Source organism: Hemicordylus capensis, chromosome 1 (assembly GCF_027244095.1).
Source record: "Hemicordylus capensis ecotype Gifberg chromosome 1, rHemCap1.1.pri, whole genome shotgun sequence".
NCBI lineage: Eukaryota > Metazoa > Chordata > Lepidosauria > Squamata > Cordylidae > Hemicordylus > Hemicordylus capensis.
This window is the reverse complement of record NC_069657.1, coordinates 165,368,600-165,389,042: the sequence shown is the minus strand read 5'-3', so window position 1 is coordinate 165,389,042 and position 20,443 is coordinate 165,368,600. Positions and strand designations below refer to the sequence as shown.

The following is a 20,443-nucleotide window of genomic DNA, read 5'->3' as shown; positions in this document are numbered from 1 at the left end:
AAAGGGGAACACAAACTGTTTCACATGCACAATGTAAAGTCGCAAGGAATTACAAAAGAAATTACAATATTCACAGTACCAAGATACACAATATATATTTATATATTTACATAAACTTGCATACAAGTATTACTTATATGAGTATTACTTCATACCTAGGTAAGTTAAGTTGGTCACCTAAGGCCTCCCACTATTTTTACTACTACTGAAACCAAATTAAACTAAGACAATTATAAAGATCTAGCTGACCTGGCGCAGAGCATCTGTACCCCTAGTTCTCCCTGTCTCCTCTCCCATCAGCCCCATTTCACTCTCCCCACCCTAGCTCCAGTTTGTTCTCCCCTCTCAGCTCGTTTGCCCTCTGAGGCCGGCCAGCCTGGCCACCACTTGCCCTCCGTGGCTGGTTGGCCTGGATGCTGCTTGCCCTCTGTGGCTGCCTCCAGCCGGCCGCCACTTGTCCTCTACCGGCTGCTTCCTGCCAGCCGCCGCTTGCTCCTGCCATCAGCCACCACTTGCCCTCCACCGGCCAGTCTCCACCACTGCCCCCCCCCAGCCGGCATCACTGACATTTTCTCCCCCGTCCCCATGGCTAGTCAACTGCTGCTTGCAAACTCTCGCAAGAGCTGCCACACATGGGATTAGCCACGGGTACATCTCAGAGAAATAAATATCTAGATAGAAATGAAAGAATGATACTCAGGTAATGGGAGGGGAGGGATCCTCTGCTGACTTCCACCAATGAGTGCTCCTTCCTTCCTTCCTTCTTTCACTGTGGCTAACCTGACTACCACATTAGACCCAGAGTTTCCACTCCAAAATTATGTGAAATCCAGGCCTGTGTCTGATTCTATTTTATTAAGTAATCAATTAATTCCTGAACTCAGCTGAACCGACACCAGCACATGACACCAGTACATGAACTGACCAGTACATGACTTGGCTTTGGGACAGATGGTAATTGCTTTGTGAAGGTAGGGGAAATCCAGCATTGTTTCTCAATGTTTGTGAAACATGTAATCAAGAGACGCAATGGCCAGACACATATCCAAATGCCATCACTGTGGAATGCCTTTACAGATGCATGTTAGGAAGATTTACACACACTAGCAATTTGGATATGTTGTTAACCAGCTCATTCATGTTGGACCAGAACTCATAGTCCAGTGGGCTGGGCTGAGATCCGTATCTTTGCCAGCACCACTGAACTCCTTGCAACAGGAGTTCAATGGAGTGAAATGATTAAACTCCTAAAATTGTCTGGACCTTGCTCTCAAGTAATGTCTCTGGGGGAAGCTAGGAGCTGAGCTCCCATTTCCTCTTACAGAACATTTACAATAGTCATTGGTCATTGCTTTGCTATTCAGTGAATTACTTTGAAAAGACAGGGGATAATCCTGTCTTTTCTCTAAGGAGATGTTTGCAATGTGGAATTAGAAGCATTGTTTATATCCTCTTGCCGTTTTTAGAATTACACCCTAGGTAGATGTACACAAAATAAAATGATTTAATTGCTCTTTCACACATATATCCTTGCTTTTTCTTTCCTAACACCTTTGACTTTTAACATTCTTGAAGACGAGGTGCCAGAAAGTCTGCGGAAGTTGCCCATTTGCAAGCTCAGAGATGCAGATTTGCTTTGGGAATGTCAATAGAACAATATTCTTCCCAACAGCAGTCAATAGGAGATGGAACCCAGATCCTGTTTACCCTAGACTGACCTAATATCCTGAACTGATCAATAATTAGAAGACAAGATCTAGAGAGTAACAGCAATTGACACCTTTTGTGATCCAGGAAGGATGGTGATATTTTGAATAAACTCTATGGAGATCAAATGATGGAGCAACTATAAGAAGTGAGCTCACCGGACAGAGAGTCAACAAGCTTTTCCTAACCAGCAGATCTTTGCTCATGTGCGCATCCCAAGTGCCTGCTGTCTAGCTGCAGAGCTTACAGAGGCCTGAAACCTGCAGACAAGAGACTGCTCAGTGATTCTTGCCATGGGGCGAAGAATCAAGGGCTAACTAGGGATGTGCACGGAACTGGCTGGCCCGGTTCGGTTCAAGTCCATACTGGACTTGAACCTGACCAGACCAGTTGGGGCCGGCATCCCCTCGAACCACCCAGGTTCAGTTCGGTCTTAGGGGGTTCTTGAATTTATTATTATTATTATTATTATTATTATTCAGAAACATTTTTTTAAAATACCTTTTCCCCCTTTGGGGGAGTTCCTTGGGGCAGTGGGGTGTGTGTGGCTGCGGAGGTTCCCCCTCCCCCTGCCGGCTTCCATTATCACCTCCTCCGGCCTGTTCAGCCAGTTTTTCAGCCCGTTTGGGCTTTCGTAGTTCGGCATGGAGCCCAAAATGGTGGCCGCTGCGCATACGCAAATGGCCTCTGTGAGGCCTGGCATGGCCCAGGACCTCGCAGAGACCATTTGCACATGTACGACGGCCACAATTTTGGGTGCCACAAAACAACAGAGGCCCATCTGGAAGTTCCTGCGTTTCAGTCCTCCTGTTAATGTTTTTGTCCACTTGGGTTTGGTAGACAGGAAAGGGATGGCCCTTTAGCCATCAGCCCTGTCCTCCTGGGCCCAAATATTTACCTGAATAATTTGCAGTAGAGATTGGGCTGAAGTCAGATACGAATACAAATATGTTGAATATTTATATACCGCTTTTCAACAAAAGTTCCGAAAGCATAAATATAAATAATGAAATAAAATGGATTTGTTGTGGGAGGAGGAGGAAGGGGGTATGGGGCTGGGATGGGTGAGTTTCTAAGCACAGTGGGAAGATAACTGCCCAGAACAGCAGCACATGATGTAAAATGGCAGTATGTGGACTAGTAGGGATGCCATTGGCAAAAGAGATGGAGTGGTCTTTATACCTCTGGACTTGTTTTGAGAGCTGCTTCAAAAGTTTGGATTCCAATCACTAAGCATTTGAACTGCTTAGTGCTTTGAACAGCCCACTTTGAACTGCTTTGGGTTTTATCTGACCTGATATGCAGAGCCAGGTCTAACTCTGCCAAATCAAGCCTGATACTTTTCATAATCATTTTACATTCTGTCTGTTTGGGTTTTGAAAGCTCAGGGTTAAGTCAGTGGAGTATAGAAGCTGTTTCATGTGATCAGATGTTATTCTGTTTTTCTTTTTCTTTTGTTATCCATCCTATCATTGAGGTGGGGCAAACAATCAGAAACATATTCTAGGGATGTGCACAAAACCGGTTTGCCAAGTTCAGTTTGAATCCGAACAAGATTCGAACTGGATCAGGCATGTTCAGTTTTACCCCCTCGAATGGGGGAACCAGCTTGGCTCAAATTAAAACCGGTTTGGGGCCAGTTCGAGGGTGGCAAGAGCTGATTTGCGCATCCCTACTGTAATCTACTTGCAATAAATCATATAAACTAGCTGGGCCGGGCACAGAGCATCCACGGCTCTAGTTCTCTTCTTTGCTTGCTTCTCTCCACCCCCCCACCCCCCACTTTCTTCTCCTCCCGGCCTTGGCTGCCACTTTCCTTTTCCTCCACCCAGGGGCATAGCAAGGTTGGAGTGGGCCCAAAGACAAGATTTTAAAATCCCCCCCCCTCAAAGTCCAGGGCCTCCGCACACCCCAGGCCCTCAAGGATTTAAGTCTGATATTTCAAAATAAGTATGCTGCCTAGAAATACATTTCACTGAATACACACACACTTCACAATATATAGTGATATACATTGAGTACTATATGTTTGTGCTACTTTTAATGCCTAGAACACACTAATGCCTAGAACACACTAGAAACACTAATTATTAAAATAGGACCCTCACTGCAGATTAGCAAAGGAGACTTTCAACCATGCAGTGTGAGCCTATGCATGTTTTCCCGGAATTCTGAACAAATTCAGTAAAGTTTGATTGCAGGAGGTTTTTCACAGGAGGCTTTTAAAGCCTTTTAACACACATCTCTGGAATGGAGGTGCTGCATTCACATGTTGGCCAGATTTACCCTGAAGTCCCTGCGAGTTATTGGGGAGCAGTTCACACATAAGAAGAACAAAATAAAAGCACCACACATGTTTCACAGTTCTCACTCAGACCTTCTGGGTTGCAAAACAACTTGAACATAAGTGCATTTATAAATGAATGAATGAATAAATAAAATAAATATAATATTGTTTGTTCCAGAAGTTTTTATAATTTTCTGCCATGAAACAAGCCACTTATAGGACTTTTTAGATAGTTTTTTTTAAGTCAGCAAATTTTCCAAGCTGTTTCAAAATAAATATTCAGAGACTTCTCGGTCCCTCCCCCCCCCCCATATCCAAGCCATATGGCAAGCAGATCCCTATATATGGGGGGGGGGGGGCGGGAAAGGTAACCACAAAAAGGAGTTCATATTCTACCTGGCAAATGCTGGGCTGGGCAGAGGGTCTGCTGCAGAGAGCTGTGGGGGCCACTCTGCCGGCCTGCTTCCTTGCTTGCTTGGGGCCTCCCTGCAAGCCTACTCCAGTTCAGGCTTCACTGAGGCCTACACAAAGGCCTCCCTGGAAGCCCCGCCCACCCACTGATCAGCTGAGAGGCAGGGAGAAAAGATGCTCTTTGCAGCTTGTCTGCTGCTTTGATTGCTGGCCAGGAGAACAAGCAGGAGAGAAGGCAAACAGGGCAAGTGGCTGAGGGGCCTTGGGGCTGGGCAGGGGGCAATGGGGAGTCATGTGAGGTGTCCCTGGGGGGGCCCCCAAGGCAGTGGAGCCCCCAGACAACTGTCTCCCCTTGCCTAATGGTAGTTCCACCCATGCCTCCACTGCTTTTTCTTCCCCTGCCCCGGCCGCCGCTTTCCTTTTCCCCTCTCCAGCCACTGCTTTCCTTTTCCCTGCCCCGACTGCTGCTTTCCTTTTCCCCACACCAGCTGCTGCTTTCATCTCCCTGCCCGTTGGACTGCACCTTATCTTCACCGCTGCTGCTTTCCTTTCCCCCTCCCAGCAGCTCGCTCATGAACTTTCATGAGAGCTGCCACACATGAGATTAGCGATGGGTATGCCTTAGATAGATAGATAGATAGATAGATAGATAGATGAAGTGCTTAATGTTGCAGTGTGTGCGTGTATGTGTGCATGCACACATATATGCTTGCACATGGTTTCCAGAAAAGTACAGTTAGCAACAGTGTTTGAAGTTTCAGTACTCAACCCAAAGGATGATCTTCGACTTTCTGTGTAGTCTTTTCTTAAAGGTGAGCTTTAGCCTTCATTCCTTCTCTAAAGGCCTTTCTTTGATGTTATTTCAATGAAAGTGGGTCATGCCATTTAAGGCTGGTATGTATTTCCCTCCCACCTCTGGCTGAAATCCAAAATTTAGCTATGCTATAGTGTATACACATTGCCCTAGGCAGGCAGGAGATGCCCTATAAGATCTCAGAAAATGAGCCATACTCCAAATTCCATTTTACATATGGATCATTCACCAAACCTTTCTAGAGAGCAGTGATGGGTTGTTAGTACAAACAGCATACAGTTTTTACTGAGGGGGAGTTCACCCACGTGGCTGGCTGAAAATCCTCTGCATGATGGAAAAGTTGGGGCATGTTACAACTGGGTCTCATGTTGCCATATATGTGGTGGAGATTTTATCCATTCTTCAGTCATATAGAGAAGGTCTTCAGTCAGGTGAGCCCTTAGTTGCTTTGTGAAAAATCAAAATATTTTTCTTTAAAGTAGTGTTGTTCTGTCAGTGGTTCATGAGGAACTCCCTTCACCCTCTTACATGCACCTCCCTTGTGTTCATTCAGCTATTGCTTCCCTTCAGGACCTATGGCTTATGTAACTTGCAGGGAAGAAAGCACCAGCTGGATAAGCATAAAAGAGATGTGCACAGGCTTCCCCACTGGTGTAGCAAGTCCTATGCATCATGTTTCCATTGTGCTGTGGAAAGAGATTTCCACTGAAGCTGTGCCACTCACTCTCAATATGTACAGTATGGCTCAGCCCACAAGGATTGTGCCCCCCCCTTTTTTTTTAGAAAAGAGAAAAAAACTTTGAGGACTTTATATAACTATTTTTCCAAAAAGGGGGTAGTGGTGGTGGTCTTCTTTTTGTGCAGTAATAAAAACCCTTCCCATTTTATGGATCCCCTTTTTTTTAACTCTTCCTTTTTGCTTTTTTGCTTTTTTAAAGGTATACACTCCATCCCTCTGTGTGTTAAGTCGTAAAATAAAATAGGAAGAGGGGAAAAGAGAGGTATGCATTTCATCTTCAGTTTTGTGAAACTGGCAAGTCTCCACTTGAAGTCTAAGAAATCACCCACGCACATGTTAAAACTGGCAAGGCTGTGCAGCAAGGTATTTCACCTGTCTATATCGTCTCCAAGAGATTAGGCATAATGCCATGGATGACATGCAAAAGAACAGTATGAAAGCAAAATTTATGGTTGGGATATACTTGGAAAGAACATGTGTGGATTGGTTAATCCTGGTCTGGATTGGTTAACCCTAGCTTGTGCAAAGCTCATTTGATGATGTGTAGGCATCATCACACACACAGTGCAACTACAACAGGGCATCTGCCATTAACCTTTTCTGAGTTAGGAAAAAAGGTTTCTTTCCAGGCAGAGGTGCACTTAGCCATGGACTATGGGGATTTGGTCCATGGCCTCCTAGGGGGCCTCTAAATGTTCTGGGGGCCTCCCCGGAGCCCTGCCACTGCCTCATGCCCACTGGGCAAGTAAAATCTTTTAAAAATCTTTTTTAAAGCACGGGGGCTGCCTGCAGGTGTGTGGGCACTCGGGGAAGGGAGAGAGTGGCAAGAGCTCCTTCTCTGAGCCTGCCTGCCTCCCAAATGGCAGATCAGGCCATTATCGGGCCATTTCAGGCCTCTGTGCATGCACTGCATGTGCAGAGAGCCCCTAAATGGGATGAAAAAATCCCAATGGGTCATTTGGGAGGCAGGCAGGCTCAGAAAAGGAACATTTGCCATCGCCTCCCTCCCCTGTGCCTGCACACCTGCTGGCAGCTCCCGTCCTGCCGTACAGTGGCACTTAAAAAAATGTTTTTAAAAAGAGCTTTGATTTACCCCCCAGCCCGGGGGGCTCCGAAGCCCTTGAGGTCCGGACTCCAAAATTACCTAGGTGCGTCCCTGTTTACAGTGGCTGACATTCTGACTAAATTACTCAGTAAAAGTCCTATTGAAATTGAGTAGTCCTTTGGAGTAACTCTCGAGTAGTCTTATTGAGTAACTAACTTAGTCTGGATGTCAGCCAGAGTTTTTGGAACCCAGTGAAACTCAAAAACCATGTAACAAATTAATACAATCAGATATATAGCTTTTTATGTGAGAACATTTAAAGTAGTATGCTCATCATAGCCATAGATTAAAGTGGAAGGAATTAAGTAGATCCTGCTTTGATGGGTTCACAGTTCAATGTACAACAATATGGGATATACAGTATATATTTTACCACTGCAGACAATGAGCTAATATAAAAATAGCAGGCTGCACATCAGAAAGAAAACTATAGTTAATGGGAACTACTAGATGCTTTACTGTGGGAGTTGATGAAAAGTCCTTAGAAAAGAAACATTATCATTTTCGAGTCAAATTTATTAATAATAATAATTACTTGTCTTTAGTACATGCTCAAAGCCCTGAGATTTCTTCAAAAGAACGTACATCACTGTTAGTTTTGCAGGAATATAATAAAAAAAACAGCAGAAATAAATGGATGAGAGATTTCTGAGTCCTCAGTTTTTTACACTAATATCCCAAATTAGTCATGTATTTGTTCACTTTACATATCAAAATTAGGGATGTGCGTTTTGTTTCGGATACAAAACATTTTGTGTACAAAACAGGCCATTGCGGCTGTTTTGTAGCCAAAACAAAACACCCAATGCTCAAAACAGAAAATTTTGTAGCCAAAACAAAACATCCCTGTTTCGGATACAAAACGTTTTGTTGTTTCGGCTGTTTTGGAATTCCATTTTGCAATCGCAAAGAGTCTTTCTCCTTCAGTCTCCATTTTGAATTTTGACATCTGTTTGAATTTCCAGCCCTTCCAGCCTGCAGATTGGCCAGCAAAAGCATGGGCTGATCTGCTGGCAATTGCCTCCTTATTCCCTTTAAGCAAATTTAAGGGTAAATTTTACCCTCATTGGCTAGTGGGGCAGTGTGCATTTACCCTCATTGCCCAATGGGGCAGTGTGCATTTCATTGTTGTTGTTTCACACTGTTGTGTGTAGATCAGTTGAATTTTGGGCGGGGGGGATGTGGATGTGCATGACCTTTGGAAATCTGCCTGATTTTCTTCCAAAGCTCTGCTGTTGATGTGTGATGTTGATGTTATTTGGGGTGGAATCGGGGCAGAAAGGGGGCTTTGGGGGCAGAAGAGTGGTTCAGGTAGTAGTGCCCCAATGGGTGCCTGCTGCCACCCAGATTCCAAACAAATTGGGGAAAGGGCTTATTTTTAAAGAATTTTTGAAAAAGGGGCAGAAAGGGGGCCTGAGGGGCAAAACAGTGAGTTGGGTGGCAGTGCCCCAAGGGGTGCCTGCCACAACCCAGATTCCAAAGGAATAGGGCAAAGGGCTGATTTCTTAGGAATTGTTGAAATTTATGCTTCTTTAAGGTTCCCCACCCCCAGGGAATAATGGAGGTTTCAGCAGACCCATAACTCCACCAGGAGGGCACTGGGGTGACCGGGAGTGAGTGGTTGTGTAGTGCACATAGGGTGCCAACCACCCCCATGGGTTGCTAACCCATGGGGTGCTGGGTTCTGTTGTTTCTGAGGTGTTCTGAGTGTAGATTTTCTGGTAGCATATGAGATTTTCAACAACAAAGCATGAATCCACTCTCATATGCTACCAGAGAATCTGAATCTACACTCAAAACATCTGAGAAACAACAGAAGCCAGTACCCCATGGGTTAGCAACCCATGGGGGTGGTTGGCACCCTATGTGCTCTACACCACCACTCACTCTGGACCACCCTGGTGCCCCCCAAGTGCAGTTATGGGGCAGGAATTATGGAGGTCCATCATTCTCTATGGGGAAGAACTTTACAGATGCGCAAACTCCATTACATCTTGTGTCTTATGTTTCTTTTTAGAATGTGAGCCCTTTGGGGACAGGGAGCCATCTTATTTGTTATTAATCTTTGTAAACTGCTCTGAGCCATTTTTGGAAGGGCGGTATAGAAATTGAATTATTATTATTATTATTATTATTATTATTATTATTATTATAAATCAGCCCTCTGCCCAATTCCTTTGAAATAATTCTGGCAGCTTCCTTGCCACCACTGGGCACTACCACCCACCCTACTCTGCTCTGGGCCACTCCTTTCCCCCCAACATGAAGCTATATTTTTGCTGAAACCTCCATTCTTCCCTATGAAAAGAATCCTATACTTCAAAAATTCACCAAAAATCAGCCCTTTGCCCAATTACTCTGAAACTTGGGTGGTAGTTTCCATCCATCTGGCACTACCACCACCACCCACTAGTTTTTCCCTGGGGCCATTTTTCAAAATCCAAAACGTTTCGGATTTGGATTTTGCAATTTCGAACAAAAAACAAAATTGGGGTGTTTCGGATTGGCTGATTTCGAACAAAGAACAAAATGGCGTTGTTTCGGATTCGGGCCAAAAACAAAACAGAAAACAAAACAAAACGCACAACCCTAATCAAAATGTACTTTTGGTTCTTCCTTCCCAGGCATAAACTCCACTGTGGGAACTGAAGTATCTTTTAAGGAGAAGAAAAACAGCCTGAAGTAATAGTTGTACTTCATCACATTATGTGGCTAAGTAGTTTCTTGTTCACAAGGAGATGTAATATGTATATTTTAAAAAATGAAGCAAGGTTAAAGACCATCTGTAACAATATTATACTGGGAACAGTAAACCCTTTGCTAAAATAAAGGCATGGTGCAGCAAGAAATGTGGAAAGCATATGCTTTCCATAAAAGACCTGAGCAAACTGAAGACATAGAAATACTTTACAACATTTTAACCTTAGGGCCTTTCTAGAAGAGAGAAAGGCTGCACAAAAGCCATTAGTGCTAAATAGCCAGTTTGAGCAAATATAATATATTGTTAATAAGGAACAGTGCTAGCATGGAAAGTAACCACATTATCAGCGATTCCCACCAGTGCATGGTACCAACATACTAACAACAAAACCTGTCATAAGAACTGGCCTTGACTTTTCAAATTTAAACATACATTATACATCAGAGCATATTAAAAGACATAGGCTGACATCCAGACTAATGTTATGTGTGCCGAAAAAAGGTGTGTGTATGTGTGGGCAAGACGGTTTTCACGGATCTCCCCTTCCCTTTTTAGCCCACTTGTGATTCTGAATATATGGCCTGGGGGCTGCAAAACCCTCAGGGACATATTTTTGGGAGTCACAGTGGGCTAAAAAGGGAAAGGGAGCTCAGTTAAAATCATCTTGCCTCCAAGACATCTTAACTATTACTTTAGTAACCCAAGCTTACTTTAGTAATGGGGCTTTAACTTTAGTAACCGGGCTTACTTTAGTTAACCCAGGCTTGCTCCAGTCTGGATTATTATAAATTTTATGGGCTCAATGAAGGATGATAAAATACAAAGAGAGTCCAGAGAAGACTGAGTCATTGACAACAGGTGATTCTGTCGATCCAGGATGTGTTGTATTGTCAGTTCTGGATGGGGTCACACTCCCTACGGAGCACTTTTGTAGTTAGGAAATATTTTGGAATTACAAGTTGGTCTTGAAAGGTCAGGTGGCAGCAGTGGGATGGAATACATGCTACCAGCTTGTCCTGGTATACCAGCTATTCTCATTTCTGGAGAATAAAGATCAGGCACCCATATTACTGTAAAATCTTATCTGAATTACTGCAGTGCCCTCTAGATGAGCTTGCCCTTGAAGAAAATAGTCCAGAAACTTCAGGCTGTGCAGAATGTGGCAGACATTATTATCAGATGCAAACCATAGGAGTCACATTCCTTCCTTTTGTAAAGATTTTCACTGAGTTCACAGTTAACAACAATAGCTTTATTTATTGGCTGCCTCCTAACACTTGTTCTCGGGGTGGCTCACAAACAAAAATCAGTAGAATAAAACAAACAATTAAAAGCACATTGCAAACAAAAAGCTGCAATAACATTTTTGGAAAGATTTTTTAAAAGCCTGGCGGAATAAGAAGGTCTTCACCTAAAAGAGCATAGTGATGATGCCAGGCAAGCCTCACTGGGGAGGCTCTTCCTTGAACCGGCTCCTCCAGTTTGGACAATACAAATGCTGGCTCCTCCACATCACAAGGGACAAGAGTACCAGCATGCACATCTCCCCTTGCTTATCTAGTGTGCTGTCCAGCTGCCACATAATCATATGGGGACCGTTTGTCTGAGCCAATCCTTGACAAATGAATTCAATACTACATTTTATTATTATTTAATTCACGTTTTGAGAGGTGGTCCAGGCCAGGGATTCTCAACGCTGGGTCCCCAGATGTTATTGGGCTTCAACTCCCATAATCCCCAACCAAAGGCCACTGGGGCTGGGGATTATGGGAGTTGAAGTCCAATAACATCTGAGAACCCAATGTTGAGAATCCCTGGTACAGGCAATCCCCGTCCACATGATTATGCAATGGTGGGAAAACATACCAGGTAGGAGAGAAGAGAGAACATATGTTCCTCCCTACATAGTGCAGAAGGCCAGTGGATACATCTATCGACTGAACCAGCCCCACTGGCTGATTGTTCCTGGGCTCAGTTCAAAGTGCTGGTGCTACAGCCCTAAATTGCTTGAGTCCTGCAACCTATTCCCATATGAACCTCCCTGCACTCCCAGATCTTCTGGGATGCACTATTACCCATGCTGCCATATTTTTGTGTCCAGTATTTTCATTATTACAGGTGAGGACACATGCACAAGAGCCCAGCCCAGTATTGTGATGTTTGCACTCATCCACACTAAATCATTTTTGTTCTGTGTATTTCTTCTTATCTTATGATGAACAAGAAGGACAAGCTGATGGCCTTCACTTCAAATGCAAACTACCTTTAAAGTAGTTTAACTGTCATGGCAACCATCAGATAATTCTGGCAACTGGAATTGTGTAAAGGACTGAGACTTCTTTGCTAGAGCTGGTGTGCTAACTATGTCACAAAACTTAGTTTCTGAGATTCCTTGGTTGGAAGTAATGAACATAAAATATGTTTGAAACTGGTTTAAGTGAGCAGTGTAGATTTGCCTAAGATGTCCAGTGCCAAACTGCCCATTGATAGGCTTGTGATGAAGTCTTTTTGAGTCAACAGAAATACTTTAGAGGGTTTGAATCGAGTTTGTATTGGAAATAAAATCATTGACTATAAAACAGTAATATGATGATACTATTATGTATTCTAATATCCGCTATGATGCCTTGGGATCACTGACTAACTATTCCCATCTTAACATCCAATTAGCGTACCTTAAAGGTTTTTTATTATAAACCAAGGCATAGTTAGAATAATTATCTTTGTACCCATTACCAAGGGCATGTTTATATTATGCCTTTTGGGGCGGGGGTGTTATCTGGAAATAGCACTGCACAGAAGACTTTAAGTGATTCATTAATGCTGTGCACAGGTTTCTTTTCAATTTATTAGGAAATATTAGCATATGGAATTAATTTTCTTAAGAACAGATAGGTACGAGTGAAAGATTAATAATGATTATATCAGAATAATAGCTTTTATCATCTTCCTGGACTCGAGGGTCTGAAAAGTTATTTTTGGTGGGATTTACCCCACTAGAGCAGAAAGATGCAGAGGTATACAGAATAACTGAAGCTATTGATTTGTGGAGATATCTTTCCATCCCTTTTGTGAGATTCAAATTTACCTCTTTTTGCCTTCTCATTATCATCTTGTGTTCTCATTTCACTTTGGGCTGGTTTGGACAATACACCCTTTGGCCCATCCTAAAAGCCTGAAGGAGGAATGTATGTGCACGTGTCCCACGCACCCACCCCCACACACATCTGGTGCACCTTAAGAACATAAGAACAGCCCTGCTGGATCTGGCTCAAGGCCCATCTAGTCCAGCATCCTGCACACAATGGCCCACTAGATGCCACAGTGAAGCCCGCAGGCAGGGGGTGAGGGCTTGCACCCTCTCCTGCCTTTGCTTCCCTGCAACTGGTATTTAGTAGCAGCATGCCTCTGAGGCTGGAGGTGGCCTATAGCCACCAGACATAAGAACATAAGACATAATCCAATTTAATAAGGGCAGAAGAACATAAGGTAATGGGTACCTTCTGACTGCCACATAATCATGCAGGGGCAATCATGAAGAAGCAGGACAGTGTACCAGGGGGAGACATGCCCACTTACATTGCCCTCCCATGTGATCAGGATGGACCAGAGGATGTGTTGTCAAAACCAGCCCAGATACAACAAAAGCATGCCGCAATTCTCCTTTGATCTTTTGCCAGGGTCTTGCATGGGTGGGCTTGTAGTATTATGTCTTCTTTCTGTTTTGTTCCTTACCTTTTACATTCAATCGATGTGCTCCAGCTAGGTTTTCATGAAATTGTGAGACAAACTGAGCTTACATCTTGGTTCCAGACTTTGTGGGAAATTTGAGAGGCTGTTTCCTTTGCTCCCCCAGCCCACAAACAATGCTAAGCCTGTACAACTTGTGATCTTCAAGCCAAATGAACCCAATCAGCTATGTATGGGGCTTATCAAGCACCCATCAGGCCGTGGCTGGCTGGCTGGCTGTGTTTGGCTTGGTAGGCCTTACATTGTACATGAGCCAGCCTTGGGGAAAAATCTAATTTTTCTGAACTGTCAAGCTCTTTAACCAAAAATAACATATAGCAGATACTGTGTACAGGACAAACCATCAGAGAGGAGAGCAAATTAATCAGAGAAAACATGGACCAATGCTACCACATAAAGCACTCAGCTATAATTGTGGAAAGAGTAAGACTGAGGGAAAGAAACTGTATGTGCTTGTTTGATACCACAAGACCCATACCAGGGTGTTTGTTAAACTGGCTTGTGGCAGCTCAGCTCTCAGTATATATTGTAGACCTTATGAAAACATTATTCTGGGAACAGACCTGCTGTGCTAGGTGGTAAAGAACCACTAATCTGGTTATTTTCTCTTGTTTGTTTCCTCTGCCAAGTAAGAAAAGTCAGGGGGCACAGGCATCTCTGAGCATGGCAACAACAAAAAATGAGTAAAACTACAAAGGCAGCTGAGAACTATGCAGAGTGGTAATTTATTTGCAGAAACCTAGCTAGATATAAGCTTCCTAAATCCTTGTGCACAGAACTGCTGTGCTCTATAAAATAAAGCAAGGTTGTAGTTTCAAGGTTATATTAACAAGGAAAACTTGTCATCTAGAGTTAGCCTTCATAGCACCAAGCATATGGAAATTATATCTTTTTGTGTCACTGTAAAGCGAACAATGTTGAAGGGAGAATAAAAATATCTGATGACTTCTCAAAAGTCACTGATAACTTTGTGAAAAAGTTCAAAATGTGATGAATTAAACTGAATAAATATCTCAGATGTCTAAATACTAATTTGTAGGTTTTGAGGTGGCTGTTTTAATTGAATCCAAATTATTGCAGTATCCTGCCTCTTGGGTCACAACAAAATCCTGTGTTGTCAAACAAATCCCTGCCTAAAAAATGTTTTCCTTTGCTATAACTATCACGTAGTCAAGTGTGTGTGTGTGTGTGTGTGTGAGCGCGCACGCACGCGTGTGCATGCGTGCGTGCGTGCATGGACATCCAGCCTAACAAAGCACTAGTGCAGTTAATTCTTCATTGGTTCTAGTGGGTGAACAGCAGTTTTTGGTAATCTCCCCTTCCCTCTGTAGCTGACTGAGACTCTCAAAAATAAGTCCCTGAGGGCTGTGTGACCCTCAGGCCATTATGTGTCATAAATCTGTTAGCTCGGCTAACCCAACAGGATTTACAACCCCCTTCAGCACTCCCCCTGTGAGATAACAGAAAGCAGCAACGAAACTGCAAGAAGGAAAAGAAAAGAAAAGAAAAGAAAAGGCTCACAAAGAAAATAGTAAATGAATCAAGTCCCCCTGAACTGAACTAGGTACCCCCACTCTAACAATAACTGAGTAATAAGTGAAAAGAAAACACAAAGCAAGGAATGAAACGAGCGAAAGACAGCAGAACAAGGAATTAACGGAACAAAGCAGGAAAGCATAAACAAGGCAAACTGGAGCGCAGAAAAGTCTGGAATTTAAATAGCACATTGTCTGCCGCCAGCGAAAGTTGCAAACAGCATCTGAGCAAGTGAGAGACTGTTAAATATATATTATTTTATTATTATTATTATTATTATTACATTTATATCCTGCTCTTCCTTCAAGGAGCCAAGAGCGCTGTACTACATACTTGAGTTTCTCTTTCACAACAACCCTGGGAAGTAGGTTAGGCTGAGAGAGAAGTGACTGGCCCAGAGTCACCCACCTAGTTTCATGGCTGAATGGGGATTTGAACTCAGGTCTCTCCGGTCCTAGTCCAGCACTCTAACCACTACACCATGCTGGCTCTCAATATATGGCTCAAGAGAACCAGCAGCCAATCAGGCTTCCCTGAGTCAGCACTTCGGCTTCCTCTCTTGTGATCTCCTACGCCTGCGTGACTGCCACTGAGCTTGCCTCTTGAGACGCCTTCTCAAGACAGGTGAAATCCCAGGCTCCTCCCCATCAGAAATCATGTCTGGCAGCTGTTGTGAATCGTCAGCTCCAGAGTCTGGTCTCCCTGCCAAATCCTATTGCTGTGCCTCTGAGCCCTCACTAGCAGGAGAATCCTCCTGCTCTGACTCTTCTGAGAGTTGGAAACAATGGCTGTCATGATCTGCAAGCCAAACGGCAATGGAAGTCTAAGGGGTGCTACTGTTGTTGACTAGAGACTTTAGAAGCCTCTGATTCCCACATTTGCCACAATGGGGGAACACTGCTTCGATTAACAACAGTGGTGCTACTGCTTCTGTGTCTGCAGCAGTGGTATCCTGATGCCTTCTGTTGCTGTTAGGCTTATGGATCATATCGGTTAATGGAAGTAATATGAAGCAAATTCCCCTTTGCTGCTTTAAGAAGTTTTGCAACAGCCTGCCTCTGCAACATCCCCAGGACTGTTAGGATGGCTGAGACCCCTAACTAATGCTGCTCATGTGCAATGACATTGTGCTAATGAAAGGCTGTTGTGCTAGTTAGTTGCATTAAGTCTGCCACTTACATCCCAGACTAGTGCTGCACTAGCAGAAACAGGTTTAAGCTTGCACAAGGTCTGCAATACATGGCACACCTCGTATGTTTTGCAAGAGCGCAATTTTGAAAATCCCTGTGACATAACCAGAGGTGCACCTAGGTAAGCAATGTAGAAATAGGCTTCTCCGCAGGTCTTTTAAGTAAACTACAATATTCAACTCTTTCTGAAAACATCCCCTACATTCATTTTGTCCTTTCAAAGGGGGGGGGCTCTGCCTCATAGCCTCTGACCTAACCAACCCCATGTTATCCCTTGATGCTCTCTCTCCTTTCACTGCACACTTATATGGCAGAAGATAAGGAAGCATTAATGGTTCATGGTGTCTGTGAGGTAAGAAGGGATGGGTGATCATGTGGGGGGACACATGCATAGAAGAGTCTCCCAGCTCTCGCTCTCCCTCATACATGCACCACACTTGGTCTGCTCATAACCCCATGAAGAAGCAGGGTGCTTCCGCAGAGAACCACTGGAGGGAAATGACCCTACCTACCCTACATAAGATTCTGTTGTAAGCCAGGGAGGCTCTACACATGAGCAATGTGTAGAGCCTGGGAAAGTTTGTCAGGGAGAGTGGGCTTAGCCTGTTCTCCCCAAAGATGATCACCTGTGGAGCCCTGGGCAGCCAGATTGGCCACCCACACGACTACCAGCTCCGTCACGGAGCTGGAAAGGCCTGCAGGGTTCGAGGGCCACCTGGCCCCCGGAAGTCCCAGGATGCCCCACGTAGGTGTGTGCGGCATCTTGGGGAGACCCCCGAGACTGAGAAGCTTGTTTTAGCCTCCCAGCAAGGGTCTCCTCTCAAGTCTGCGGTGAGGAGCTGCGCCATGGCGGCTTACAGTTGCCAAAATGGGGTTAGCTCATTTAAGGGAAGGGCTAATTTGGCAGGTTAGCCACCAGAGAAACACTGGGCTCGCCCCCGGCCCCAGTGGTTCTCACGATGAGGTGGTTCTCACTATCGTCTCTTCCCATCGTGAGAATAGCCTCAGTATCTATTTACTAGCTGAACCCGCACAGAGCATCTGTGCGGTAGTTCACTTCCTTTGGGGGTTTAGTTGGGAGAATTCATTTGGCTGGTCTTCCCACAGCTCTCTCGCTCACTCTGTCCCCACCACAGCGCCTCTCTTGATCGCTCTGTCCCCGCCACAGCGCTTCTCTCGCTCGCTCTGTTTCCTCCCCCCACGACTCTCTCACTCGCTCTGTCTCCCCCCCCACGACTCTCTCGCTTGCTCTGTCTCTCCCCCCGTGCGCCTCTCTCGCTCGCTCTGTCTCTCCCCCCGCACGCCTCTCTCGCTCGATCTGTCTCTTCCCCTACGCGACCCCCTCGCTCGCTCTGTCCCCCCCACAGCCCTCGCTCGCTCGCTCTGTCTCTCCCCTGCATGCCTCTCTCGCTCTGTCTCTCCCCCCGCGCCTCTCTCACTAGCTCTGTCTCTCCCCCCGCGCGCCTCTCTCGCTCGCTCTGTCTCTCTCCCCGTGCGACTCTCTCTCTCGCTCTGTCTCTCCCCCCTCGCGCCTCTCTCGCTTGCTCTGTCCCCCCCACAGTGCCTCTCTCACTCTGTCTCTCCCCCGCGTGCCTCGCTCGCTCTGTCTCTCCCCCCACGCGCCTCTCTCGCTCGCTCTGTCTCTCCCCCTGCATGCCTCTCTCGCTCTGTCTCTCTCCCCGTGCGACTCTCTCTCTCGCTCTGTCTCTCCCCCCTCGCGCCTCTCCCGCTCTGTCTCTCCCTCCCGCACCTCTCTCGCTCACTCTGTCTCTCCCCCCACACGCCTCTCTCGCTCACTCTGTCTCTCCCCCCACACGCCTCTCTCGCTTGCTCTGTCTCTCCCCCTGCATGCCTCTCTCGCTCGCTCTGTCTCTCCCCCCTACGTGCCTCTCTTGCTTGCTCTGTCCCCCCCACAGCCCCTCGCTCGCTCGATCTGTCTCTCCCCTGCACGCCTCTCTCGCTCTGTCTCTCCCCCCGCACGCCTCTCTCGCTAGCACTGTCTCCCCCTGCGCCTCTCTCGCTCGCTCTGTCTCTCCCCCCGCGCACCTCTCTCGCTCGCTCTGTCTCTCCCCCACGCGCCTCTCTCGCTTGCTCTGTCTCTCCCCCCACGCGCCTCTCTCGCTTGCTCTGTCCCCCCCACAGTGCCTCTCTCGCTCTGTCTCTCCCCCATGCGCCTCTCTCGCTTGCTCTGTCCCCCCCACAGCGCCTCTCTCGCTCTGTCTCTCCCCCGCGTGCCTCGCTCGCTCTGTCTCTCCCCCCGCGCGCCTTTCTCGCTCGCTCTGTCCCCCCACAGCGCCTCTCTTGCTCTGTCTCTCCCCCCGCACCTCTCTCGCTCGCTCTGTCTCTCCCCCCGCGCCTCTCTCGCTCGCTCTGTCTCTCCCCCCACATGCCTCTCTCGCTCGCTCTGTCTCTCCCCCCGCATGCCTCTCTCGCTCGCTCTGTCTCTCCCCCCGCATGCCTCTCTCGCTCGCTCTGTCTCTCCCCCCTACATGCCTCTCTCGCTCACTCTGTCCCCCCCACAGTGCCTCTCTCGCTCGATCTGTTTCCTCCCCGCTACTCTCTCACTCGCTGTCTCTCCCCCCTCTGCGACTCTCTCGCTCGATCTGTCTCTCCCCCGCGCACCTCTCTCGCTCGCTCTGTCTCTCCCTCCGCACACCTCTCTCGCTCGCTCTGTCCCCCCACAGTGCCTCTCTCGCTCGCTGTCTCTCCCCCTGCACGCCTCTCTCGCTCTGTCTCTCCCCCGCGCACCTCTCTCGCTTGCTCTGTCCCCTCCACATTGCCTCTCTCACGCTGTCTCTCCCCCGCGTGCCTTGCTCGCTGTCTCTCCCCCCGCGCGCCTCTCTCGCTCGCTCTGTCTCTCCCCCCTACATGACTCTCTCGCTCGCTCTGTCCCCCCACAGCACCTCTCTCGCTCTCTCTGTCTCTCCCCCTGCGCGCCTCTCTCGCTTGCTCTGTCTCTCCCCCCTACACACGCTCTCACTCTCTCTGTCCCCCCACAGCGCCTCTCTCGCTCTGCCCTACTCTCCTCCCCCCAAGCCTTCTGCCTCTGTCCCCTCCCCCGCAATCCTTCTGCCCCAGCTTGCTCCCTCCTCCGTTTCCACCTCTTTCTCTCTCTTTGTCTCTCTCATTCATGCTCTCCCACCCCCACCCCGCTTCCACTTTTTAGCCTGCTTGTGTTTTCCCTGCTGGCCGTTGCTGCATCCTCCTTCCTCCAGTCCATGATGTCGGGCCGCCAAGCGTTCAGCCAGCTCCTTCCTGCAGCCCTCCCTCTAGAGAACATCTTTCGAAGCGGCCCACTGTTTGTCTCTGCCCAGCCAGGCTCCCCCGCTTTCTCTCCCCTCAGCTTCCCCCCTCCCTTCTGCCCCAGTCCATTCAGTTCTGCTCTCTACTTGCCCGCTTTCCTTCCTTTCCTTTCCTCCCCAAACAGCCACTTCCCTATGGAATTACTCCCCAAACGGCCAACCGCTGCCCAGCCAATCTGGTGTCTCCACCGCCCAGCCAATCCGCTGAGTTGCCGGGACGCATCCCCACAGAGGCACGTCTACAAGAATTAATATAATAGATTTATTTATTCATTCAGTTTATATACTGCCCTTTCTAAGTGGCTCAGGGCAGTTTACATTAAAATCAAAAACACATAAAATAATTACTTTTAAAAAACACAATTTTAACTAGATTAAAATTAAAACTAGATATCATTAAAAGCCAGGCAAAAAAAGAGTATTACACCTGGGCAGGCACCCTGTTCGTTCCCACTAGTCCCAACACCATCTGGTGTGGAGAGCCAATCTTGTGGTAACAAGCATGCTAAACAAGGTCTGACTTGGTTTGCATTTGGATGGGTGATGCAGGTGAGCCCTGCCTTCAGTAAGAGATTCCCCTTAGGGAATAGGGCCATTGCTCAGTGGTAGAGCATCTTCCTGCATGCAGAAAGTCCCACGTTCAATCTTGGCATCTCCAGGTAGGGCTGGGAAAGACTCCAGCCGGAAATCTTGGGGAGTGGCTGCCAGTCAGTGCAGACAATGCTGAGCTAGGTGGACCAATGGTCTGACTTGATATGAAGCAGCTTCCTCTATTCCTATGAGGCTATTCTCACGACCAGGCGAAACCGGGCTAAGGGAGCCTAGCCCGGTTTCGCCTGGTTGTGTGCTGCAACGGGCTCAGCCTAGCCGGGTTTTGCCTGGTCCTGGCGGCAAGCCTCCC

The 20,443-nt window shown here is 46.8% G+C and overlaps 1 long non-coding RNA gene across 1 annotated transcript in view; it reads left to right on the top strand.

The window, feature by feature from the left end:
• LOC128344561 (uncharacterized) overlaps positions 1 to 14,540 on the top strand; it is a 34,163-nt gene extending 19,623 nt beyond the window's left edge. The window contains exons 2-3 of the long non-coding RNA XR_008315915.1: positions 6,158 to 6,321; positions 9,688 to 14,540. This is a non-coding gene — a long non-coding RNA (uncharacterized LOC128344561). The remainder of the gene's footprint in view (positions 1 to 6,157; positions 6,322 to 9,687) is intronic.
• The last annotated feature ends 5,903 nt before the right edge of the window (positions 14,541 to 20,443 follow it).